Below are 27,387 nucleotides of genomic sequence, written 5' to 3'. Positions count from 1 at the left end.
AGCTGTTTCTTGATCATGTATGAGATTGAGATCATTTCTTCTCATGATTTAAACATAAATTTTCATTCTAATTAGATGTTGTTCTCCTCCTCACAGCTGAACAGTGTTAAGTGTCATCGATGATTTGCAATGCCTTGGAAACTAAATTTACAAAACAATTCTTAGCCATAAGGAAATAACGTCATTTATGAGTTTTGTAAGTAGTATGATTTGAACTTTGAATCTCAACCTGTAGGAATTGTCACACACTCCCAAATCCTACTTAGTATAACAAATTGTTATAAGATTTGGGTATACAAGGTGTAAGGTGACTATACAGGCCTTATCATTTTTCTATCTCCTCTATACAGGACACTAGCCAAGAATTACAGCCAATCACCATGAGATCGCATGAATAACCACTAGCAAATGAAAACCAACTCTCTCCCACTAAAATTTGAGGAAATGTACAAGTTCTAACATACAATCATTATGTAGGACACTAGCTTAGAATTACTGCATGAAAATTTATGTTTTATTTCTTTTGTTATGTATATGTTTGAAGAAAACAAAAATAATAATACATCAAAGAGAACAATAGATAGAACCCATTTATGTGGTTAGTTAATAGTATAGATTGAGGAGGTGGTGTAAGGATGAGACAAAGTGATTGTCAATCCACACGCTCTTTCCAAGGGGTATTTTTCACATTACTCCTCCCACTTGATGTTGAAATGTTTCTACTGATTTACTGGAGAGATTTTGGTAGGTGGAAGGGTTGAGAGATTTTATGTCTGCTTTATTTGCAGTTTTGGTGTCCCTTGATAAAGCAAAATGCTTCGACATTTAAAACGATTATGCTGACCTTAGACCTGCTATGGGACATCATAGTTTGACTCTTTTAGTGATCAGAATAAGGCATTTTTCAAGGTACCTTATCAGGATACATGACGAGTGCATAGATTGTGTACAAATGGGTTCATTTGCTTTTTTTTGTTTGTTTAAGGAAGCTATCTTATATTCTTTTTCCTTTGTAATCCTCTAGTCCTTCTAAATGAAAAAGCTAATGCAGGTTATAAGGGCACATACTATTTTGATACAGTTACAATGACACATACCTTCTTATCTTATCTTATGTACTAATTGATGTTCTATCTTTTAAATAATGATTAATCAAATGAAATTAAGTGCAATAGATTTCTAAAAAGGTTTTCTCAATATCACGGGAAATAAGAAATTTGACTTCAGTTACAGTTACTAGACCCAATTGCGCATCCTACATTGCAAGTTTCTACAGCAAAAGCAATGGGTTATGCAATGCTTTATCTTCTTTGACTTAAATATCTTCTACCCTAAGTTTTTCTCTACTAGATTCCAATTTTAATTCCTTTAACCTTGAGTAGTCTATCGTTGTCAAAGATATTGAATATGTGGCAAACTCCACATGCTATAGCAGAAACTCAAATTCAATCCTTCACATCTTGGTATGGCTTTTACCGTTGGTAGTATTAAAGGATGCAGAAAGGTCACCCTATTAAAATTCTGATTTTATGACATTCATGTTCGTTAAATAATGTTGAACTTCAACAACTTAAATTTGGGCAAGGAATTATGGTGTTGGGCTTGAAAGCTAAAATATTATCACAAGAAAATTAATATATGGAAAATAATATATGGAAGATGAAACATTGAGACATGAAGGAAAAATAATAATGACATATTAGTGTTTTACTAATTAAAATTGTATGTGTTAGTAAATACATCATTGTATTATTCCATATATACGAAATACTCAATAATTATTATTAATAGTTAATTTAGTAAAAACTTACCCGTGCATCGCACGGGCAAACGGGGACTATTTTACTAAAGTAGTATAATTTTAAAATGTATTTACCATTCTAGTGTAACTTTTTATTTAATTACCTAACTAGTGTAAATCGCCACTAAGAGTGGCGATACCTATTTTTTAAATATTTTTTTTAGAGAAATTGCCACTGACAGTGGCAACACCTTAATTTTTTTTTTTTTGACTTTCTACTCTAGTGACGGAAACACATCCGTCACAAAATCCTTGTTTATTATTAAAAGGAAACAGTGACAGAATACGAAGAAAGAAGTTTTTCGTCGCAAAGTTCTCAGTGACAGAATTTATTTGCAACGAAAATATTCCGTCACAAAATCCTAGTGAATAATATAAATTCAATTAGCGACGGTCAGTTGAGAGGAGAATTTCTGTCGCAAAGGAATTAGCGATGGAATATTTCTTTTTGTGATGGATAGTTTCTTTCTTTATATTCTGTCACTAATTAATTTAAATTATATACCAGGGTTTTGTGACGGACAGATATCCATCACTAAAATAGAAAGTCAAAAAAAAATTTAAGGTGTCGCCACTAGCAGTGGCGATTTCTTTAAAATAAATTAAAAAAATAGGTATCGTCATTTAGAGTGGCGATATAGGTAATTAAATCAAAAGTTATACTATAATGGTAAATAAATTTCAAAAGTACACTAGTTTGGAAAAAAAGTCGAAAACGGGTTATATCCTAGTAGAGAATAATTCATAAGCATTACCCAACCAGGTCAGGGGCGGACCCACTCTTAGGCAAGGTGTCACCAGTTTTCTTTTCCTAGCAATATTAACTACAACGGTGAGTATAATGTCAAAGAAATGGTCTTAGTCTATTTTTGTCAGTGTGGCCTGGGTTCAATCCCAGCTGGCCTCTTTTTTAGTTTATATTTGGCAAGATTTTATATGTATATTATTTTACTTATTATGTCTTACAGGCTTAGTAACTTATATACTATTAATTAATTAGTGCAAGTATCAAAACAATCATAATAATTTCTTTTTCTCTACATATAAAAAATTAGGAGTAATTTTTTTTAAGAAAAACACTTTTGAAAAAAAAAATTATATATAAAAATAACCCGAGATTCTTTTTTTGAAAACTTTCAATAAGTATATGAATTAGTTTAATTATTATTTTGTGTGCATATATATCTTATTTTGGCTCTGTCATATTAGTATACATACCTAAATCTAATTAAAAAATTTAATTTATGCTTGAAATCTTATTTTGGCCCGTCATATTATTTTTTCTAGTTCCGCCACTGGTAACCTGCTATGTGCTGCTTTGGATTACTCATGCACCTACTATTTTTCGGCCTCCACTATTAGTGTAGTATAGATTGTTGTTTTCCTATTGTATTTTTCCTATTTTATTGTTCCTATTTCTTTACTGTACTGTTGTTTTTACTTTGTTTCTTTTGTTATATTTCGTTGTAAGTCTAGTCCTTCTTAGACTGTAAACTCCTCTATTTTCATGACAAACTTTCTCTCATGGTTTTATCTATAAATCTATAATATTTCTCTTTTTCGAAAGAAAAAAAAAATATTTTTAATATTTTAGTTTATAATTTCTTTTATGTTTAGTCACACTGATATATAAGGTCTGGATCCGCCCCTGAACCACCAGGTACAGAATGAACAGAACGTGAGATGCTCCTATTTCCTTCTTTGGCACCAGCTCTTTTATGACAACTTCTCAACAATTCACCAATTTATATCCCACCAATGCAAACCCCTAGCTCTCTATCCCATTTATAGAAAGAGCATTTGAAATTATGCATTAAGGATTTTAGCCAGAGCCAAGATTTGAGTTTTATTAGATCCAACACAGCCTCCAAATCTACCTGGAACACCTTTGAACGCAATAGAATTTCTGTGTATCCAAATGTTCCCGATAACCGATAACCAGATGGTCCGCCAACACTTTTTCTGGTTTTTTGTTTTACCCCAAGCCTTATGATGAAAATAATGGGTCTTACATTCCAATTGCAGCACTGGTTACACTCCTAACCAAAGTGACAAGCCATCCATATCTTGTAAGAAAATGAACATCCAAAGAAGATATGTGGCGTATCTCCAAACTCTGTGAACAAAAGAAACAACTTCTGTTACTATTATTTTGGAGATTTTCCCCTCTCTTCAATAAATTTTCTAAGGTTGGCAGCCTCCCGTGAGCAGTTCTCCATGCAGATGACTTTAGAAGGAGCCAAACTTTTCCAAATAGCCTTGAAGAAATTGCACCAATCTCCTCTTACTAGCTAGACCATATGTGCAATTCTAACAGTATAGATACCCTCAAGATCGCCCACCATCTCCATTTTTCCGTGTAAGATAGTTGAATTGGTGAGTATTATTGATGAAATGTTACAATATTTATACAATGTATAGTTAACTAATGCATAAATGCTAAGCCTAATTACAGAGTAATTACAGGTAAACAAATATGGAATAATTGACATATTCTTATTCTATCACACCCCCGCAGTCGAAACGGGAGGTTCACTGACGCTGAGACTGGACCGAAAATCATCAAAGAGAACTCGAGGGAGGCCTTTAGTGAAGATGTCTGCAATCTGGTGACGTGAAGGAACATGAAGGATGCGTGCCTGACCACATGCGACCTTCTCTCGAACAAAGTGAATGTCCATCTCAATGTGTTTAGTGCGCTGATGCTGGACAAGATTGCCAGATAAGTAGATGGCACTAACATTATCACAGTAGACCAAAGTAGCATGAGAAAGAGGAATGTGAAGCTCCAAAAGCAGGTTGCGTAGCCAACATGATTCGGAAACCAAATTAGCAACGCCTCGGTACTCAACCTCAGCACTGGACCGGGAAAGCGTGGGTTGTCTCTTGGACGACCAAGAAATGAGGTTGTCGCCGAGAAACACACAATAGCCAGAAGTAGACCGACGAGTGTCGGGACATCCACCCCAATTGGCATCAGTGTAGGAAATAAGCTTCTCGATAGGAGAAGGATAGAGATGCAAACCAAACTGTAAAGTGCCCTGTACATAACGCAAGATGTGCTTCAGTGGAAACATATGCTCTGTGTGGGGGGGCATGCATGTGAAGGCACACCTGCTGAACAACATAAGAGATGTCAAGACGGGTGAATGTGAGATACTGCAAAGCCCCAGCAAGACTCCGATATAAAGTAGGATCATCACACGGAGTACCAGCAGAAGTATTGAGTTTCTGCTTGGTGTCAACTGGAGTGGCAGAAGGATGGCACGATGCCATACCGGCTCGAGCAATAATGTCATGTGCATAGGTACTCTGACTGAGAAAAAGTCCACCTGCATGTCTGGTGACGGCAATGCCAAGAAAGTAGCTCCATGGTCCCAGATCCTTCATAGCAAACTCTGAGGCAAGAAGGGTCATGATAGATTTGCGAAGGTCATGAGAGGAGCTGATGAGGATGATGTCATCAACATAAAGCAGGTGGTAAGCCATGTCAGAGCCTCGTCTGTAGATGAAAAGACAGTGATCAGAGATGCTATGCTGAAACCCAATGGTGGAGACATGGTCGGCAAAACGCTGGTACCAAGCGCGAGGCGCTTGCTTCAACCCATAAAGAGATTTCCGCAAGCGACACACATAATCAGGATGTGTACAGTCACGGAAACCCAAGGGCTGATGCATGTAGACTGTCTCATGCAGATCACCATAGAGGAAAGCATTCTGAACATCTAGCTGGTGAATGGGCCAAGACCTAGAGAGGGCAATGGTGAGAACTGTGCGAATGGTCGCTGGTTTCATCACAGGACTGAAGGTCTCATCACAATCAACACCTACAATCTGTGACCTGCCATCACCTACAAGACGAGCTTTATAACGCTCAAAACAACCATTAGCTTTCGTCTTATGACGAAAAATCCACATGCAGCGAATAATATTAATATCACTAGGACAAGGAACCAAATCCCAAGTTTTATTTCTAATTAAAGCATAAAATTCAGACTGCATTGCAGATTTCCAATTTGGGTCTGAAAGAGCTAGCTTCGAGTTTATGGGAATAGGTGAGATGGTGGGATCATCAATGGTTACAGAAAGGTTGAAGAGCTTTCTGGGTTTGTAGATACCACGCAAGCTGCGAGTGGCCATGGTACGGATATGAGGTACAGGTTGAGTCGGGGAAGGAGGTGAAGGAGAAGATGGTAGGGAGTGAGAATATGAGGAAGATGTCGTGGGAAGTTGTGGTGTGGTCACAACTGGAGGCACCACAGGAGTAGGGTTAGGGTCAAGACTAGTCCACTGGTGAATGATAGAGGGATGTATAGTATCGGAGAAACAATCATATGTCGAGGGAGGAGGGGTAGTCATGGTGGCAAAGGGAAACTGAGTCTCATCAAAGATGACATGTCGAGAAATAATGATTTTTCTGTCCGACAAATCAAAACACTTATAACCTCTATGATGAAATGTGTACCCAAGGAAGGCACACGGGGAGGAGTGGGGTTGTAATTTGTTAATGGTAGTGAAAGGAACCGAAGGGTAACTGGACTGGGCGAGACCCCAAGATCCCTCGCCCAGGAGACTTAACTTTGGGCGTGGGACGCGCCATGAGCTTGGGCCTCCCTTCCTGAGGCCCAACTAGCCCATTTAGACAGACTAAGGGCGTCAAAGCCCAACTCCACCTCTATAAATAGGAGGGGAATATCAATTGTAAGGGACTCTTAGCTCATTTGAGAAATAAAAGCATTAAAATTCAGTTATATGTTCTCTCTCTAAGCGGTTAGAGTTTCTCTCTCTAAGCATTCGCACCATTTTCCTCACTTTCTGGGTACTACCTTCCCTCTCTATGTTCAAGCACGAAACATTTGGCGCCATCTGTGGGGATCGGTAGATTTCTATTCCCGGACTACGTGGATCGTGATTCAGAGGAGTGAAACTCGTTTTTTTTTAGCGATTTTCTGAAATTTTCTTCGTGGACAGTGATTGGGAGGAGAGATTCCTTGATTCTGAGTTTAGAGTTTTACGATTTGATTTTGAAAAGTTCAATCCTCTAAGAGATTCTCCGTAATTCGAGGATTTTTTGTGGAATTTTTGTTTTCATTAGTGAAGTTTGATGAAGACGCCTCGCCAACGACGTGGCAGCGACATCTCTTCCCTGCGCACCGCAAGGAGCGATAGAAATCACTGTACAGAAGCACGTCGAGCACTAAGTGGCGACTTGAAGATGCAAAATGAGTGTTTACAGGAGCAGTTGAGGTACTATCACCTCCGGCAGTGGAATCAAGAGGAGGAGGAAGCTGCGGCTACGGCCGGAACCAAGCCTTTCTCGGCGGCAGTACGAGAGGTGACTGTACCGGACGGCATGACGAACCTCGTGTTGGAGGCGTACGACGGACAAACCAATCCAAATGATCATCTGTCTCGTTTTGATGCGAAGATGGCGAAGTACGCGGTTTCCGACGCTGTGAAATGCAGGATGCTTCCATCAACGTTTCGAGGCGCGGCAAAGGAATGGTACACGAATCTGCCTCCAGGATCCATAACTAAGTTCCGCGATTTCTCATCAAAATTCCTAGACCATTTCTCTGCGAGAACGATCGAGGATCTGTTTGATATTCAGCAGGAGGAACGTGAAACCTTGAAACAATATGTGAAACGATACAATGCCATATCCGCGAGGTTTGAGGAATTGCAGCCACGCGTGTGCGTGTGCGCTTTCAAAGGCGGTCTGTCCCGGGGAGAATTTTATTGCGAGCTGAGTAGGGAGCTGGCATGCTCAACGATGAAAGTCCGCTCCCGAGCACAGGACTACATCTTAAAAAAGGAAATTGAAGCGCACAAGAGGAAGGGCGAGCGCGCGGCAAAGGTGTCACTGGCAAGGAAAAGGACACAGGACAAGGAAGCGAGTCGCGAGCAGAGGTTTGGGGAAGCTGGCCGATTCATAAAGAAGAATAAAGGAAAGCTACTTCGCCCGAGAATGAGGGATAGAAAGCACTGGTGCTCTCGCCGAGAAGTGAAGGTAAGCCAGCGAATGAGGTCGCAGGGATGCTCAAACAAGGAGCTAGCAAAGTTACTTCTCGAGGCGGAAATTGAGGACATGAACAGAGTCGGCAAGCGCAGAAAGGACCCCGGAAGTGAGGCGAGAAATCCGTTGAGGTGGTGTGAGTACCACAACTTAGAGGGCCATAACACCACCGACTGTTTCATGTTGAAGGGTCAAATCAGGCAGCTGATCAGGGCGAAACGGCCGCAAGCGGCGAAGGGGAAGGAATTTGAAGAAGCTGATAGCGGCGAGGGCGGAGGAACGGTAGAAGCAACGAACACAATCGCTGGAGGTTTTGAAGCTTGCAGCGACGTATCGGTGGCGGGTCAGGGAACAGTGGGGGCGACAGCATCGGTACAGGTGTATCCAGGTCCATTTGGGTGCCCACATCCGGACATAGTGATGTCGACCGCGGATTTTAAGGGAATCAAGGCCCATACGGACGATCCGTTAGTAGTAATGGTAAGAATAAAAGGTTTCAATGTACAGAGGGTGCTTTTAGACCAGGGCAGCTCGGCGGATATAATCTATGAGGACGCATTCAGACAGATGGGGCTGACGGACAAGGATTTAAAGCCATACACGGGAAGTTTGGTAGGTTTCTTCGGGAAGCAAGTTCAGGCATGTGGCTACGTAGAGTTGGATACAGTTTTCGGAGTGGGTGAGGATGCCGAGCTCTTGAGGATAAAATATCTGGTCCTACGAGTCGCGGCAGCTTATAACGTCATCATAGGGCGAGGTACCTTAAATCGCCTCCATGCAGTGATATCTACGGCCCACCTTGCGGTAAAGTATCCCCTACTTGGCGGAAGGATAGGGAAACTGGCAGTAGACCAAAACGGGGCAAGGAAGTGCCATAGCTATTGCATCAACCTGTATGGCAGAAAAGGAGCTGGCGAAGGGCACAGGTGTCACGATATTGGGACATCTGAAGGCGGTGAAGGCGAACAGGAGCGTTTGGGAGCACAGAGCCAGAGCGATGGTGAAGAAACGAAGGGGAAGAATCAGGGCGAAGAATCCTGTAGGATAGGGGAAGATAAGCTCCATGCTCAAAAAGATAATGAGTGGTATGGCGAGAACTGGGACATGAACGCTACCAGCAGAGGAATACTGGCAATCGAGCCCAGACTCACCAAGGAACAAGAACAACGCTTGAGTGAACTAGTAGAAGACAACGTTAGCCTCTTCAATTGGGGGAAAAGAGGAACTGTTTACGGGGAGCCGCCTGCATTTGTCTGGCCCCCTCGGAAAGCAGGAAAGGGAGAAACCCATCGTCAGACCAGGAACAAAGGAAAGAAAAGAGCAAAAAGAAGGAGTAACAAGAGGAAGGGCGAGCAACTAAGGGATGGGGACAGGAGACTAACGAAGTCAGCTTGACCCACCAATCACGAGGAAGGGCAGGGACAGATCCCTCGCCACGGCAGAGAAGGCAAAGAAGGAGAGGAAGACAGGATGTTGGGAGTAATACTCTGATTGAAAAGGAGACCAAAAAGCAAAGACCAAAATAAAGATGCACTCTTTTTCTCCGACACGGGAGTTTTTTAACGAGGCATCCCTCGATGTAAAAATTTAAACAAATCAAATACAAAAGGATATTCTTAGCAATACTCCTAACTATCAAATTGAGAAGGCAGCCTGGTGGGAAAAATTCCCTGAAGGTGGCGATCCCAACACGACCTTGATGTCTGGGGATCGCTCCGGAAAGTCCAGCGCTGAGCGTAGCCCCTGCAGGCGACGTGTGCGGATGAGCTTCCCGTCGCCACCCGTTGGCGGCGTGCGCGAATAAAGCTCCTTATCCAAAGAACCTCCCCGAAATTTGGGCGAGTCGAGTCTTCCTGAAACGCGGGAAGCATTTTATAACTAGGTCAAAAGTCTCGGGTAAACTCATATGGCCATTAGGCCCCGAGCAACTGTAAGTCCCCACCTATTAAGGCTGGAGGGGCCGCACCTGCTCTTACGGGAAATATTGGTGCGAACAAAAGCCTCGGAAAAATACCGAGCGAAAGTCCTAGTTATATATAGCACACTCTCGAAATTTACTCACGCAAAATTGGGAGACTAGCACTGAAAACATGTGCCAAGCGGCGATCAATGAAAGGCGAAGATAAGTAGCGGGCCACCCGCCTCTTTAATTATTCATTTAATTATTCATTTATTCCTTCATTTATATGTTTGTGTCATGGCGATTTACTAACTCGGTTATTTGTTTGCTCGTATGATCCATAATGATGCACGCCAAAACAATTCAGGAAACAAAACTTTTATTCAAATATTTGACTTTATACATTCAAAAGGGAGGATCTCTCCTCATTTTCCTACATTCTTTGCGTTGCTCTGTCCTCTCATGCTCCAAACGGTATTGCATGTACTCTAGGTTGCACAGTCTTCGGCTCAGCTCCAGCTTATCAGGACCTTCTTCCGCCGTCTCCAGAGCTGTTTTCACTGCTCCTATCTCCTCCAGCAGATCCAGCTCCCGCCGGCAGAGCTCTTGAATCTCCTCCACGAAGCAGAGGAAATTTCTAAGGATAGCGTCCATCTTTGGACTCAAATCCATTCCCAGCAGCTTGTTGGTCAGGTCGTAAACGTTGGTGAAGAGATCTTCATCAAAAGCTTTCTTTTTGAGCTCTTCAAAAACAAGCAATGTAGGATGCCATTTCCTTGAAGTTTTAGAAAGCAGATGAGATGTGAAGTTTGTTGTGTTTTGGTTCTTATTTATAAGCCCGAATCAGTCTCCGGAAGTTATTGCTGGAGCAGTTTCTCGAGGAGTTTTTCTTAGAAAATGAGCGACTTGCAATAAAGGCTTGAGCGTTCGTGGCCGGTGGTCAACAGTAAACCGTTGGAATGTGGAAAAAGAAGCACTTGGGCAGACGTTTGAAATTCTCTAAGAGGAACGTCCCGCATAGTTTATCTCCCGGCGGGAGGCGTACAATTAAGACTCATAGCAAAAGCAGTAAAAACTTGGGGTTCTCATTAAAAAGAAGAAAAAGAAAAAAAAAAAGGAGACCCTTGGTACAAAAGATAACAAAGATTATCTAAGGACTCCTAACATTTTGAGTTGGCTCTACGTGTTCTTCCGTTAGGAAACGCTCGGCGACGAAGCCTGGAGGATCGTCGGGCCCGACCAATCCTGTGGGTGTAACCCTCTTAAATGCCCCCATCTGGCTGAGATCAATAAGAGGATGGAGATGTTTGACTTGGGCTTTGGCGAGGAAGAAGCCTCGGCCGCGTTCAGAAACGGCAGCAACGGCAGCCTCTGACCTCAATCTTTCTTCTAAGGCCTTTGCATCAAGATGAGCTTGAGTCTTCGCTGAGGATAGAAGATCATCTTTCTTCGCCAGGTCAGATTGAAGGTTTTCAAGGTCGGCCTCCGTCAAAGCTATTTGGTCTGCCTTCGTGCTCGATTCTAGTTGCGCCTCCTGCCGCAGCTCTGCAAGAGTTTTCTCCAATTCAGAAATCCTCCTATCTCGAAACTCTAAGCTAACTTCAGCACGAGCAGACAGCTCGGCTAGCTCTTTGGAAAAGGAGTTTTCCTTGGCGATCAGTTGAGCGGCGAGCCCTTCGCGATCCTCAACAAGTTGAGAATTGAGGGCGCGGAGGCGCGCCACTTCTGATCGTAATTCGTCAGCATCCTGGGCTGAGCGCCTATAGTAGTGGAACGCGTGGAACACTCCCACCACAGCCCCTTCAAAGACATTATCCAAACCACGCTGCTTAACGACTTCATCCATGCGCGCCATTTGGGCTGATGTCAAAGTTAAAGAATACGGGAATCCCCGACTCACAGACCCTGAGGAGGGGGTGGAAGTATGAGCAGGTGGAGGAGGGGCATTGGCGGAAGACGTCAGGTTTGGACCAAGCAGCGACGAGATAACTGTTGGACGGGAAAGTGAGCCGTCGACAAGACCGTGTTTGGACCAAGGAGCTGTTTTCCGCTCGCCTGTATTCTCAACAGAGACGCTGTTAGTCAATCTGCAAATGTACAGAATCTACCCGGTTTTAATTTAGCGAACCACAGGGAATTGGAATGTGAATTTAGTTTAAGCCTCGAGTTCTCGGTAAGAAAGCGAGTAAAATTCAGTTTTAAGGTTGATTGTTTAGGTGACTAATTAACAAGCAATTGAAATATAAGTGAGTGAGAACAATGGTGAGCATGCCTTGGGTTCTTGCTTGACTAATTCAGTTCTAATCAACCTATTCTATCCACAAAACTCTGAGTCTCTCCTTGATGTTCTAGCCTAATCAATCATCTATCAATGCCTCGCATAGACAATCCTATCAAGCCAAAAGATAGGCACAATTCCTTGATAACCTAAACATTTGCTAAAGGCATTAAGCATGCAATTCAGGCCAACAAACCCCAACCCTTCCTCTATTCCTAGTAGCAAGTATAGAAGAGGTAATCCCACAACAAGTCCCTAATCTATAACAAACTTCCGTTATATTATAGAAAAGCATAAAGCTAGCACATGTTCTAACTTGAAACATAAAGCATGGATATGGGATTCAAGGGTTTACTCAGAAAGATTCATGAATAGAAATAGGAATTAAGGTTAAAACATCTTAAGTCTTACAAAGAACCCAAAGCAAAAGGGGTTTAGCCAAACATGGATATGAAATCCATACAAGAAGATAAAGATGAAACCTGAAACATAGGGCTTAGAGAAAGCTCCTCAAGCTCCAGAACTCAAACCCTCTCTTCTAACTTATGAAAATATGACAAAATGACAAAAGGTTCCAAGAGAAATGTCTAAAAACCAATTTATAGGCAAAACAGGCGAGTCTGGGCGCTCAGGCGCCAATTCAGAGCGCCTGAGCGCCAATTCCAGGTGAAAACATGCTCTCTGGAAGGTTCCCAGCGCCTAGGCGCCAATTCCAGAAGGCTCAAAAAATATAACTAGCGCCTAGGAGCCAATTCCCAGCGCCTAGGTGCTCCAAGCTCGCTGGAAAGACTTTTTAGCTTCTTTGTAACTCCTCTTCAAGCCTCTTTAACCCCTCCTTCAATTCCATGCTTCTTGGCCTTCCTTCTCCTTCAGTTTCTGATCTGAAAACAAAACCAACAAGCCAAGGAAAATATCCAGAAGCTCAAAGAGCTCATTAGGAAAGAGGACCCTCAAATAACATAAGAAAATCATGCAAGTCCTAAACTTACTTAAAATGCAAGAAAAGTCCCTATAAAACTACAAAATTACCAAAACAAAGTAAAGACTCAAAGAAAGATAAAAATACATGAGAATGCATGGAACACTACATGAGACTCAACAAAAAGACTTAAAACAAACAAAGAAATGACCCTAAAAACACTACTAAACTAGGGTCATCACACCACTATACTCAACGGCAGCTCGCCATCGAGCGTAAAAAACACTTGATTGCCCTCAAGCGCAAGAAATGCTCCCAAAACCAATGCCCAAGAAGGAATACTTATCACAAAACCGGGGGATTTAGCAACTACAGCTGGTTCCAAAAGAAAGACACAACAATCCACTTCATGCAACTTTTAGACAAAGGAAAGTGAAGAGTCCATCATGAGAAGCATATAGATCTAAAATTTCTAGGATGAGATATATATTTAGTGCACTGAGCACACAAGCAGTTCATAGGTTCTGGATATCATTCACTCAAGAGAAACCAAGATTAAACATGCACAAATTCAATGAGACTTCAAAGGGTTGAAATGTTGGCTTGGTGAAGTATAAGGTGGTTGGTCCCTAAGGAAGTCTAAAGCTTCAAGCATCTTGAGTGTGGTCCCATTAGTAACCCCGGAGCTTTCAACAATACACTTTTTAAGCACAAGTCTCTTGACCCCTTTTTCAACCTTCTTTTCTTCTATTTTTTTCTTTTTGGAACTCCAACTTGATTAGGAGTCTTTTTTTCTTTTTCTTCTCTTTTTTTACACTTTGGGCAAGAGACCTTTCCAACTTTAATTACTAGCTCCAACACAATGCAAGGACCAACACTCCCCAAAATCCAACCTATCATTCATCCCAATCATTTAGCTAACAAAGAAATCTCCAATAGGCTCAAAAGAGACAACTAGGGACAAATGTTCAAGCCAACAAACTCTGAAGCTCAAAAACCTACAAGTCTCAAGAATTGTGCAAGTATCACAAAGCATGCAAAGAGTGAAATCAATACAGAACCAAGAAGTACGAGTGAGACACGATCCTCCAGGGAAATTATATGGTGAAGGGTCAAAGATGGACCCTTATGGACTCACACCAACTCTATCCTTAAGAAACACTCGGAATACCAAAGTCTCCTCCTCTCTTCCCCAAAGCATGCAATCACTGTAACACCCCGATTTCCAGGTGTCACTTTAGTAACTAAAAATAAACTTTACGCGGAAAACAGGTAATTTTTTTTTCGTTTTAATTAATGAAAGCGATTGAAAAATAAAGACATAACCCAACAACTAAACTAACCGATATACAAATATATACACATGTACAGCCTCAGCTGCACTCCCACGTCACGCGCACTCGCAGTGACTCCAAAGTAGTGTGCCCGCAGGCAAATATATACAGAACCAGTAGTGTAAGTAAAAGTATCAAAAGTACAGTCATCCAAGAGAAAGTCGGCACCCAAAATGGCCTGAACAAAAGACCCCTATAATCCGACAGACTCTCTGTGATTCCTCATCAAAAGAACCACACAAAAAGCCACACATCGGGAACCTACCCTGTCCCAAAAGTAAGAAGAATCAGAGCTCTACACCAAAAAATGATGCTGCCTAACCTACCCTCCCAGTCCTGCTCATAGCTCCTCCTCCTCCTCCTCGTCGCTCGGCGAGTAGTTGTCCCCACTTCTGTCGGAGTCCGAGTCGGAATCCACCGTAATCATCTCGGTGTCCAAGTCCACGACCTCCCTCCTAACTGTCCTACGCACCGTCCTAGTCAAGCCCGTCTCAACATCCACCTCTCCAGTAAGAACATCCTCCTCCACCACCCTAACCAGGGGATCCACACGGTAGCCGCATGGTGGAGTAAAAGGAAAGAGACGTGAGGCAGATGAGACAACAGACTCCCACTTCGGCTGCACGAGCCTCGAGGACGACGCCACGTCGGTAGGATCGATAGCAGTAGCAGGAGGTGGCGCAACAGGTGTAGCAACAACAGGCTCGATCTCCGCTGGTTCCTCGTCATCGGAAGGAGATGAAGTCGGAGGTGGTGCAGGTAGTCCTCGACCAGTACCTGGTCCACAGCGAACTGAAGGCGGCAAGTCAAAGCTCAGCTCCATACGTCGTAGCACTCCCCTCGTCAAACGACCACGCTCGTCTGTCCGGTCCTCCATGACCCTTCCCCGGTACGTCGCTCGGTGACCCGCAACATCGATCACCCAAGCGGTGGGGGCATGACGGTCCACCAACTCATACCTGATCCCCCCCGAGGGAGAGACCATCGAAAACCAGTCCGCCATCGACATCTGGCAGCAGGCCGACCGCCCAAACACAAACATGAAACCAAAGCCAAAGCGCTAGGGTCAACTCACGGAAATAAGTAATTATACACTCAACATGTGATTTGGGGTATAGATATTTATATTGATATATATATATATATATATATATATATATATATATATATATAAATAATCCTAGCATGTTATTGGCTCTAACAATGCTTCAATAAATCAAATAGCATACAATTCCAGTCAGAGTGAATGTATACGTGAAATGCAATCAATATGATCCGGATAGTTCAAGTGGGATGGGCACCATCGAGTCAGTCCTAACACCGGCCTAGTGTTTAACAATTTCCGCTCGGGTGTCACTTACAAACCCATGCATAGTCGGTTCAGCCCGCTATGCCGAAGATACACCCAGGTGTTCTTCGATGAAGGAAATCCCCAACCTTCGTGAAGCATTCTCGTTCTTCACTAGTGAAGCATTCCCGTTCTTCACTATTGATGAAGCATTCCCGTTCTTCATCGAATGATGCATTGGTGAAGCATTCCCGTTCTTTACCAAATGATGCATGATGCAATATGGTTAGCCAAACATCGAATCGTCCTCACAACACAAGTGTTTAGCTCAAAACCCAATCTCAAAACCCAAGAGTTTAGTGTCGGTCAATACAACACAACTCCAACAACAAGACCCAATGTCAAAACCCTGAGTTAGTGTCGGTCAATAAACCACAACTCCCACAACAAGAGTACTAAGGTACTCGGTGACTTTCAATCATAACCGTGGCTCACCCCCCCTGGTGTCCAACAATTCTCCAAAACCCACAACAAAAGTCGACTTTTCCCCGTCTTTCGCAATTATTTTCCCCTTTAGTTTTCCTATGTTTATTCGTTAATAAAAATTGTTTCGAATCGAATTAGTCAAGTTATGAGTTTATTTCTCAAAGTCTAAGTTTTCCAAAGTCTCTAGTTTTCAAAATTCTATTCATTCTAAGTTTTCCAAAAACCCACCAAAAGAAATTTCCCGGGGAAAGTCTAAGTATACCAACAAATACCAACGAATGGCTAAGTCTCAAACCCCACGTTTGAAATTGCCTAGGGTTGTTTCCCCAACCCGAAATATCAAATATAACCAGTTCAATTATTCCTCACTCCGAAATCGCGTCAACACGCACAATTCAATAACATCTCAATATCATAAGTTATGGAAAACCTCATAACATCAGTTCATCATCATAATCAATAACAAAGTAAAGCATAAGTCGAATTTATCGACGCCTATCATGCAGTCATAGCTAATAGTAAGTTGCCCTAAACTCGAGCTGCTCCAGCCTCGTGGTTTAAATTTCCTTCACACACTTGCTCTGCGAAATCCAAAGTTCCTTCAACTTAACCTCGGAGAAAACAAAGCAGAAATCCAAACAAAATCGATTAGCTCGATCACAATACAACTTATTAATGGTAGACAAAGCATCGAAGCTTCAGAATACAACAATCAGGTACGAAAAGACAAGTTTTCGAAAACGAAAAACTCCCCCCCCCCTTGCACTAAGCTCTCGGCCATAAGGAGAAAAGAGCTCCGGCTCTTTTTCTTCGATCTAATCTGTTTACAAGGTAGTTTTAGGGTAAAACTAAGGCAAAGAAACTGTCGGAAAAATTTTCGGACGAACGGATCGAAATACGGCTGTTCAGGGGCGTTTTGGTCCAAAATAAAAGCTCAAAACCTCAAAGTTATCACTTCGGAAAACAAATTTGACAGCGATGATCCTCACGACATTTGTAACAACTAATCCTAAAGGCACGAAGTCGGATTGCGACTTTTCGACATTAAAGTTTCGAAATATGCGCCAAAAAGAGTTTTGAATCAGTTTTTCAGATCCTTGACAACTCGATCCAAATCGGCGAATACCGACGAAGGTTCTAGGCTCTTGGGCACTTACAGAAGATACCCCAACAGAAAAATCAGGAAAAACAGACAGTTTTACGAAAAGCTCGAAACTTTGAGCACAGAAACAGCTAAAGAAACGCAGTAGAAACAGTGATCAGAGGTAAGAATCAAGCTAGTTACCTCGATACCTTGAAGTAGGAACGAACTGCGCGAAGATCGGTCAAGTTTCGACGAAAAATTCTTCTCCCTCTTTCTCTCCTTGCTCGCGGCCAACAATGGAAGAAAATGAAGATATTTTGAATTTTTAACTATTTATAGGAAGGTGAAATCGCGGGAAAATGAAAATTTCGCGATTCTGATTTTTGCAGCACATTCACCGATGAATTCTAAGAGAGATTCTGGCGACAGAATTCCATAACTCAAAACAAATCTCTAACATTTGGGAAAAACGATCCCTAAAATCCCCAAAAGCGGTGTAAGTTAATCTGTCCCGAAAAACTACTTTTTGCTGTGATGGTCAGACGACAAAACTTCGTTCTGAAGAAAGATTGGAAACATCGAAACAAATCTGACAGCATGGACGGAAACTTCGTTAAAAGTCCCGAATAGAAAAAATCTTCATTCAGTGATTGAATTTAGGGTTTCGAAGCAAAGAAATTAGCGTCGTCGGACTTCCGAGAAGTGAATACTATCGTGCGTACAGTCCAGGGTTCCGAAATGAAACACTGGTCGAAGGAAAAATAAAGAGAACTTTTTATTTTCCCAAGGATTTGAAATCTCACTTAAACGTTGCTTTAAAAGCGAAATTAGCCTATTCTGGACACTCTCGCCATAAGGCAGGTGTGCAGACGACTCGCACTAATTCCTAAAACAACTACGCAACATTCCTCAAGCGATTCCTGAACTTTCTTCTTCATTAATCTTTCCCAAACAGCAAACTTCTGTCACGCTTACACTGATCCTACGCGTGAGTCGGAAATTAAACTTGTTCTGTAAGTCCAGGTCTTACAATCACTCATCCCCAAAAGAAACACAAGTATTCACAAAAACGTTTTCAAAACTAGCAACATGTTAGAGAGCAAAACTACGGGCAAAAACATGTGAGTATAGGGAAGTAACGACCAAAAAATGACTCTAACAAAACAATGCATGAATAAAAGAAAAATAAAAGCTACAAAAGAAAAATATGCAAAAATGCATGAGCTAAACTAAGGGAAATAGTTTACCTCCTTTACCAATTACCATGGAGGCCTTAGATACACCTCCTTCTCCAGAATTCAGGCTCTCATTCCCTGCAAAATGCAACAAATAAACAAGCAAAATAAAACAAGACTTGGGTTATCTCCCAAGCAGCCCTAAGTTATAGTCCTAGGTGGACTCTCCTTCCTTTGATGTTAGGAAGGAAATTCCTTACCATCACACCTCTTACCACATGAGCAAGGTAGGAACCTTGCACAAAACTTTTGGAAAAACTCCTCCCAATAGAGGGTATCATCTAAACCAACATACCAAATCCTTGCTCCCCCTTTCAAGGAGTGAGGGAAGAGCTTAATCATGAGCTCATCACTAGTCACACCTTCCATTTTTACAATGTGACTAGCTTGAATGAATCGGGCCATGTGGTCTTGGAAATTCTCCTCTTTAGACCCCCCATACTTGTTTTCACTAACAAGCTTGATGAGAGCTTGATTAAGCTCAACATCTTTTTCACTTATCTTGGGGGTCTCCTTTGAAGACCTGGACAAGCTTTTGATCATATCACAAACAAAACCATCATTAATGTTAGTTTGCAAATTAGGATTGAAAACCGAAAATCTTACCTTGTCCTCACCAACTCTGAGAATGAGCTGACCCTTATCAACATCGATCTTCGCCCTGCCAGTGGCTAAGAAGGGTCGGCCAAGAATGAGAGGAATCTTAGCATCCTCCTCCATGTCTAGCACCACAAAATCAACTGGGAAGACGTACTTATCAACCTTAACCATCACATCTTCAATGATCCCATAAGGTGTTTTTAAGGATCGGTCCGCCATTTGTAAGGAGAGCATGGTCGGGGTGACCTCTCCTAAGTTCAGCCTTCTAAACATGCTAAGCGGCATCAAGTTGATGCTCGCTCCCAAATCACACAAGGCTTCAACAACAGTCAACCCCTCAATCCCCACTGGGATAGTAAAACTCCCCGGATCCCTTCTCTTCTTAGGCATTTTTCTTTGCAAAATGGCACTACACTCCTCAATCATCATGATAGTTTCATCTACCTCACTCAACTTCCTTCTTTTACTTAAAATGTCCTTCATGAACTTAGCATAGATAGGCATTTGTTCCAAAGCATCGGAAAAAGGGATATCAATATGGAGTTTCTTAAAAACATCCATAAATTTTGAAAACTTTTTATCCAAATTCTTTTTTGCCAATGCTTTAGGAAATGGAACTTTGCTAAGTTCAGGAATAGGATCATTCATTACTCTAGTTTTAATAGGAACACTCCTTTCCTTCTCAACTATCTTCTCACTTTTTCCCTCAATTTGCTTTTTTAACTCATGTAACACTCTCCCACTCCTAGTGGTAACAACAGCAGAATTTTCTTGTTCGGGATTGGGGATAGTATCGGAAGGAAATTTACCTTGAGGCCTTTCGGCAATTTGCTTGGCTAGCTGGCCAAGTTGGTTCTCCAAGTTCTTGATAGCCGCCTCTTGGTTCTTATGATTGTTGTTCATGCGGTTGATGCAACTCTCCAATAGCTCCTCTAAGCTCTTCTTGCCACCATCATTTTCACCAACTTGCTCTTAGACTTGTTGAGAAATTCCAGAGCTTTGACCTCGGAAACCCTGACTAGTAATGGTGCAAAATTCACTAACATTGGGCCCTCCAATAGCCACACACTCCACTTTGGCTGTTGTAGCACCGACCAAATTGGTCGCCTTTATGTGATTTTGAATCTCCGCAATGCGTTCGGAGAGTTGCTTGTTGGAGGCCAAGAGCTTGTCGTAAGCTTCCACTTCAAGCTTACTCCTTCGGGTTTGGCGATCATTTTCAGAGTTCATGGCTCTCGCTGCCATCTTTTCTATTAAGTCATACCCCGCTTGTGGGGGAAGAGCATCGAACTCGTCATTTGAAGCCGCATCTAGGCCAAACCTCCAAGAGTATTGTAGACCATCATAAAATGTTGCAACCAATTCAGCTTGGGTGAGATTGTGTTGAGGACATTTCCTCAAGAGCTTCTTGAAGCGCTCCCAAGCTTCATAGAGATTTTCTTCAGTGGGTTGCACAAAATTCATGATGTCTTTTTTCAATTTCCTCAAAAGGGCTCTTGGGAAGAACCTTGTTGTGAACTTTTCCGCTAAGTCTTCCCAAGTAGTGAAGCTCCCTCGAGGTTGAGAATTCAGCCATTCCTCAGCGGTGTCCTTCAAAGAAAATGGAAACAAGCTCAACCGAATTGCATCCGCCGGAACATTGTTCACCCGGTAAGTGTTGTAAGATCAAGTTTTGATCGAGTAGTACAACTCTATGTTTTGATGATTACAAGTTAACATTTTAGTATGAACAATTTTGATACTCTAACGTGTTTTTCTGAGTGTGCTTTTATAGGCTCTGACCTTAATCCCATCTCACACAAATCAGAAGCACTGTGCTCAAGAGTGTCCCAAGCAACGCCTTCGCAATCTCTATGTTCACTCTGAACAGTAGAAAAGCTTCAGAAGATCTGAAGTCAAACAAGCTCTGATATGGACTCAGTCACTTGAAGTTCTAAGGATCCAGACGTTCTGACAACCCAGACACTCTGAAGGTTCAGATGTTCTGATGGTGTAGAAGACTCTGAAGATCCAGAAGCTGAAAAGTGGAGACTCTGAAGTCCAGAAGCAAGATGGCTCTGAAGACCAAGTACTTCGCTCTGAGTTCAGAATCAGAAGATACAATGGTCAGAGGATCCATGCTTCCCTCTGACTCTGATCAACGAGCTTCACAAGTTCCAACATGAAGCATTCCTCTGATCAGAAGTCTACTAGGTTAAAGGTCAAGTCACTATCCAAAGTACAAAAGCAAATGTACTATCCTGACGACCTACCTAACATTCTCAGCCACAGCAGAAGTTGGAAATTCCAGAACTGCCCTCCAACGGTAGCATTCCCATGTAGCGTTCAAACCCTAATCCTTGGAGTATAAATAGAGGCTGAAGATTGAAAGATGCGGTTGGAAGAATCTCACACACGCAAGCTATATTCAAACTTTCTAAGCATTCTTTCATCTTGAATTCATTGTGTTTACTATAAGCTTTTTAGAAGCAATCTCTTTGTAAACATTCTTTCTTAAACAGTTGTTTAGTTACCTTTAGGAGATCAAGGTTGATCGGATCCTAGAGAAGACTAAGAGAGTGAATCTTAGTGTGAGCTAAGTCAGTGTAGTGTTAGTCACTTGTAGGTTTCAAGTGCAGTTGTAACAATTACCTGATTAGTGGATTGCCTTCATTCTAAGAAGGAAGAAATCACCTTAACGGGTGGACTGGATTAGCTTGAGTGATTCATCAAGTGAACCAGGATAAAATCCTTGTGTGCTTTTCTATCTCTTATCTTAAGCACTTTATTCTCGAAAGATTTGTTAAAGTCTTTAAGGTGGAAGTTTTATTCTGAAAACGTTATTCAAACCCCCCATTTCTACCGTTTTTCATACCTTCAATTGGTATCAGAGCGCAAGTTCTGATTACCACACCTAACAGTGTTCAGTGATCCGGGCCGGTGTGAAAAACAAATGGCTACCACCAGTGAAACGCAAAAAGATGGCTACAATGCAAAGCCTCCCATGTTCGATGGTCAAAGGTTCGAATATTGGAAAGATAGAATTGAGAGTTTCTTTCTGGGCTTCGAAGCAGATCTCTGGGATATTATTGTGGATGGCTATGAGCGTCCAGTTGATGAAGAAGGCAAGAAGATCTCCAGATCAGAGATGACTGCTGAACAAAAGAAGCTTTACTCACAGCACCACAAAGCTAGAGCTATTCTTCTGAGTGTTATTTCCTATGAAGAGTACCAGAAGATTACAGATCGTGAGTTTGCCAAGGGCATCTTTGAATCCCTGAAGATGTCTCATGAAGGAAACAAGAAAGTGAAAGAATCAAAGGCACTGTCTTTGATCCAGAAGTATGAGTCCTTCATCATGGAGCCCAACGAGTCTATAGAGGACATGTTTTCCAGATTTCAGTTGCTGGTACTTGGAATAAGACCTCCCAACAAAAGCTACACTACAAAAGATCATGTCATAAGGGTCATCAGAAGTCTTCCTGAAAGCTGGATGCATTTAGTGACTTCAATAGAGCTTATAAGAGATGTTGAGCGTTTGAGTTTAGAAGAACTCATCAGCATACTGAAATGTCATGAGCTGAAGCGCTCAGAGATGCAGGATTTGAGGAAGAAATCTATAGCCTTGAAATCCAAATCTGAGAAGGCTAAATCTGAGAAATCAAAAGCTCTCCAAGCTGAAGCAGAAGAATCTGACTAAGCATCAGAAGATTCTGATGAAGATGAGCTGACTCTGATCTCAAAGAGACTCAACCGCATCTGGAAACACAGGCAGAGCAAGTACAGAGGCTCTGGAAAGGCCAAAGGAAAGTCTGAATCCTCATCAGGCCAGAAGAAGTCCTCAATCAAGGAAGTCACATGCTTCGAGTGCAAAGAATCAGGGCACTACAAGAGTGACTGTCCAAAACTGAAAAAGGACAAGAAGCCAAAGAAGCACTTCAAGACAAAGAAAAGTCTGATGGTGACTTTTGACGAATCAGAGTCAGAGCATGTTGACTCTGATGGTGAAGTTCAAGGGCTCATGGCTATTGTCAAAGACAAAGGAGCAGAGTCAAAGGATGCAACTGACTCTGACTCAGCATCAGAAGAAGATCCTAACTCAGACGATGAAAATGAGGTATTCGCTTCTTTCTCAACCTCTGAACTAAAACATGCTTTGTCTGATATTATGGATAAGTATAACTCCTTATTAGCTAAACATAAAAAGTTGAAAAAGGATTTATCTGCTGCTTCTAAGACTCCTTCTGAACATGAGAAAATTATTTATGAGTTGAAAAATGATAATCATGCTTTAGTAAATTCTAACTCTATACTTAAGAATCAGATTGCCAAGTTAGAAGAAATAATTGCTTGTGATGCCTCTGATAGTAAACATGAATCAAAATATGAAAAATCCTTTCAAAGATTCCTGGCTAAAAGCGTAGAGAGAAGCTTAATGGCTTCAATGATCTATGGCGTAAGCAGAAATGGAATGCATGGCATAGGCTATTCTAAACCTGATAGAAATGAGCCTCCTATGCCTAAAGCTAAATCTTTATATGAATGCTTTCTTCCCTCTGGTACTATATTGCCTGAACCCTTACCTGTTAAAGTTGCTAAACCCCCTCTCAAAAAGAGAGGACCCAGAAAGTGGGTACCTAAGGATAAGATTATCTATGTTGCAGATATCCTTGATAGCTCCACTGAAACACCAATCATGGTATCTGGACAGTGGATGCTCGCGTCACATGACGGGAGAAAGGCGTATGTTCTAAGAGCTAAAACTTAAGCCTGGAGGCAAAGTTGGCTTTGGTGGCAACGAAAAGGGTAAAATTGTTGGTGCTGGTACTATTTGTGTAGATAGTAGTCCATGCATTGACAATGTTTTATTGGTAGACGGCTTAACTCATAACTTATTGTCTATAATTCAATTAGCTGACAAGGGTTATGATGTTATCTTCAATCAAAAGTCCTGCCGGGCTGTAAGTCAGATCGATGGCTCTGTTCTGTTTAACAGCAAGAGGAAGAACAACATTTATAAGATCAGATTATCTGAGTTGGAAGCTCAAAATATGAAGTGCCTCCTGTCTGTTAATGAAGAGCAATGGGTATGGCATAGACGATTAGGGCATGCCAGTATGAGAAAGATTTCTCTGCTGAGTAAGCTCAACCTTATCAGGGGCTTACCTACTCTGAAGTTCTCTTCAGAAGCGCTTTGTGAAGCATGTCAGAAAGGCAAATTCACAAAAGTCCCTTTCAAGGCAAAGAATGTTGTATCAACCTCAAGGCCGTTGGAACTTCTGCATATCGACCTGTTTGGACCAGTGAAAACGGAGTCTATAGGTGGCAAGAGATATGGGATGGTCATTGTTGACGACTATAGCCGCTAGACATGGGTAAAATTTCTAACCCGCAAGGATGAGTCTCATATTGTGTTCTCTACCTTCATAGCCCAAGTGCAAAACGAGAAGGCTTGTAGGATTGTGCGTGTCAGAAGTGACCATGGTGGAGAGTTTAAGAATGACAAAATTTGAGAGTCTGTTTGATTCCTATGGAATTGCACATGATTTCTCTTGTCCCAGAACTCCTCAACAAAATGGTGTTGTTGAGAGGAAGAACAGAACTCTTCAGGAGATGGCTAGAACCATGCTCCAAGAAACTGGCATGGCTAAGCACTTTTGGGCAGAGGCAGTAAACACAGCGTGTTACATTCAGAACAGAATCTCTGTGAGACCAATTCTGAATAAGACTCCTTATGAATTGTGGAAGAATATAAAACCCAACATTTCTTATTTTCATCCTTTTGGTTGTGTTTGTTATGTTCTTAACACTAAGGATAGATTGCATAAGTTGTAAGATCAAGTTTTGATCTAGTAGTACAACTCTATGTTTTGATGATTACAAGTTAACCTTTTGATATGAACAATTGTGGTACTCTAACGTGTTTTTCTGAGTGTGCTATTTACAGGCTCTGACCTCAACTCAATCTCACACAAATCAGAAGCACTGTGTATAAAGGGTAACCCAAGCAACGCTTTCGCATTCACCATGTTCAGTATGAACAGTGGAAAAGCTTCAGAAGTTCTGGAGCTATACAAACTCTGATGTGGACTCAGTCGCTAGAAGCTCTGAAGATCCAGAAGTTCTGATAGCCAAGAAACACTGAAGGTTCAGATGTTCTGATGGTGTAGAAGACTCTGAAGATCCAGAAGCTGAATAGTGGAAACTCATAAGTCCAGAAGCAAGAAACTCTGAAGGCCATGTTCTTCCCTCTGAGTTCAGAATCAGAAGATACAATGGTCAGAGGATCTGTGCTTTCCCTCTGACTCTGATCAACCGGCCTCACAAGTTCCAATATGAAGCATTCCCCTGATCAGAAGTCTCCTAGGTTAAAAGGTCAAGTCGCTATCCAAGTACAAAAGCAAGTGTACCTTCCTGACGACCTACCTAACGTTCTCAGCCACAGCAGAAGCTGGATTTTCCAGAACTGCCCTCCAACGGTAGCATTTCCCATGCAACGCTCAACCCTAATCCTTGGAGTATATATAGAGGCTGAAGATTGAAAGAAGTGGCTAAGAAACTAAGAAGAAACAATACACACGCGCAAGACATATTCAAAATATTCTAAGCTTTCTTTCATCTGAAATTCATTGTGTTTACTATCAGCTTTTTAGAAGCAAATCTCTTGTAAACATTTCCTTGATAAACAGTTTGTTTAGTTCCTTTAGGAGATCAAGGTTGATCGGATCCTAGAGAAGACTAAGAGAGTGAATCTTAGTGTGAGCTAAGTCAGTGTAATTGTTAGTCACTTGTAGGTTTCAAGTGCAGTTGTAACTCTTACCTGATTAGTGGATTGCCTTCATTCTAAGAAGGAAGAAATCACCTTAACGGGTGGACTGGAGTAGCTTGAGTGATTTATCAAGTGAACCAGGATAAAATCCTTGTGTGCTTTTCTATCTCTTATCTTTAGCACTTAAGTTCTCGAAAGATTTGTATAAATCTTTAAGGTGGTATTTCTGTACTGAAAACGTTATTCAAACCCCCCCTTTCTACCGTTTTTCATACCTTCAATTGGTATCAGAGCGCAAGTTCTGATTACCACACCTAACAGTGTTCAGTGATCCGGGCCGGTGTGAAAAACAATGGCTGCCACCACCAGTGAAACTCAAAGAGATGGTTACAACGCAAAGCCTCCTATGTTCGATGGTCAAAGGTTCGAATATTGGAAAGATAGACTGGAAAGTTTCTTTCTGGGTTTCGATGCAGATCTCTGGGATATTATTGTGGATGGCTATGAGCGTCCAGTTGATGCAGATGGCAAGAAGATCCCAAGGTCAGAGATGACTGCAGATCAAAAGAAGCTGTACTCACAACATCACAAAGCAAGAGCAATTCTTCTAAGTGCTATCTCCTATGAGGAGTACCAGAAGATTACAGATCGTGAGTTTGCTAAAGGCATTTTTGATTCTCTGAAGATGTCTCATGAAGGAAACAAGAAAGTCAAAGAATCAAAGGCATTGTCTTTGATCCAAAAGTATGAATCCTTCATCATGGAGCCAAATGAGTCCATTGAAGAAATGTTCTCCAGATTTCAACTGCTTGTAGCTGGCATACGTCCTCTCAACAAGAGCTACACAACAAAAGATCATGTCATAAGGGTCATCAGGTGTCTTCCTGAAAGTTGGATGCCTTTGGTGACTTCAATAGAGCTCACGAGAGACGTTGAGAATATGAGTTTAGAAGAACTCATCAGCATTTTGAAATGCCATGAGCTGAAGCGCTCAGAGATGCAAGATCTGAGGAAAAAGTCCATAGCCTTGAAATCCAAATCTGAAAAGGCTAAGGTTGAGAAGTCAAAGGCTCTTCAAGCTGAAGAAGAAGAATCTGAAGAAGCATCAGAAGATTCTGATGAAGATGAGCTGACTCTGATCTCCAAGAGATTCAACCGCATCTGGAAGCACAGGCAGAGCAAGTTCAAAGGCTCTGGAAAGGCAAGAGGAAAGTCTGAATCCTCAGGTCAGAAGAAGTCATCAATCAAGGAAGTCACTTGCTTTGAGTGCAAAGAATCAGGGCACTACAAAAGTGACTGTCCAAAATTGAAGAAGGACAAAAAGCCAAAGAAGCACTTCAAGACCAAGAAGAGTCTGATGGTGACATTTGACGAATCAGAGTCAGAGGATGTTGACTCTGATGGTGAAGTCCAAGGACTCATGGCAATTGTCAAAGACAAGGAAGCAGAGTCAAAGGAAGCTGTTGACTCTGACTCAGAATCAGAAGGAGATCCTAACTCAGACGATGAAAATGAGGTATTTGCTTCTTTCTCTACCTCTGAACTGAAACATGCTTTGTCTGATATCATGGATAAGTATAACTCTTTATTGTCTAAGCATAAAAAGTTGAAAAAGAACTTATCTACTGTTTCCAAGACTCCTTCTGAACATGAGAAAATTATTTCTGATTTGAAAAATGAAAATCATGCTTTGGTAAA

General features: G+C 41.7%; 1 non-coding gene across 1 annotated transcript; it reads left to right on the top strand.

Annotated features, from left to right (window-relative positions):
- Nucleotides 1-20,316: 20,316 nt before the first annotated feature.
- On the top strand, nucleotides 20,317-20,423 carry LOC130716455 (small nucleolar RNA R71). The gene has a single exon (XR_009012067.1). It is a non-coding gene; the product is annotated as a small nucleolar RNA R71 (small nucleolar RNA).
- The last annotated feature ends 6,964 nt before the right edge of the window (nucleotides 20,424-27,387 follow it).

Source organism: Lotus japonicus, chromosome 4 (genome assembly GCF_012489685.1).
Source record: "Lotus japonicus ecotype B-129 chromosome 4, LjGifu_v1.2".
NCBI lineage: Eukaryota > Viridiplantae > Streptophyta > Magnoliopsida > Fabales > Fabaceae > Lotus > Lotus japonicus.
The sequence above is the reverse complement of the archived record's forward strand: the minus strand, read 5'-3'. Positions and strand labels throughout refer to the sequence as shown.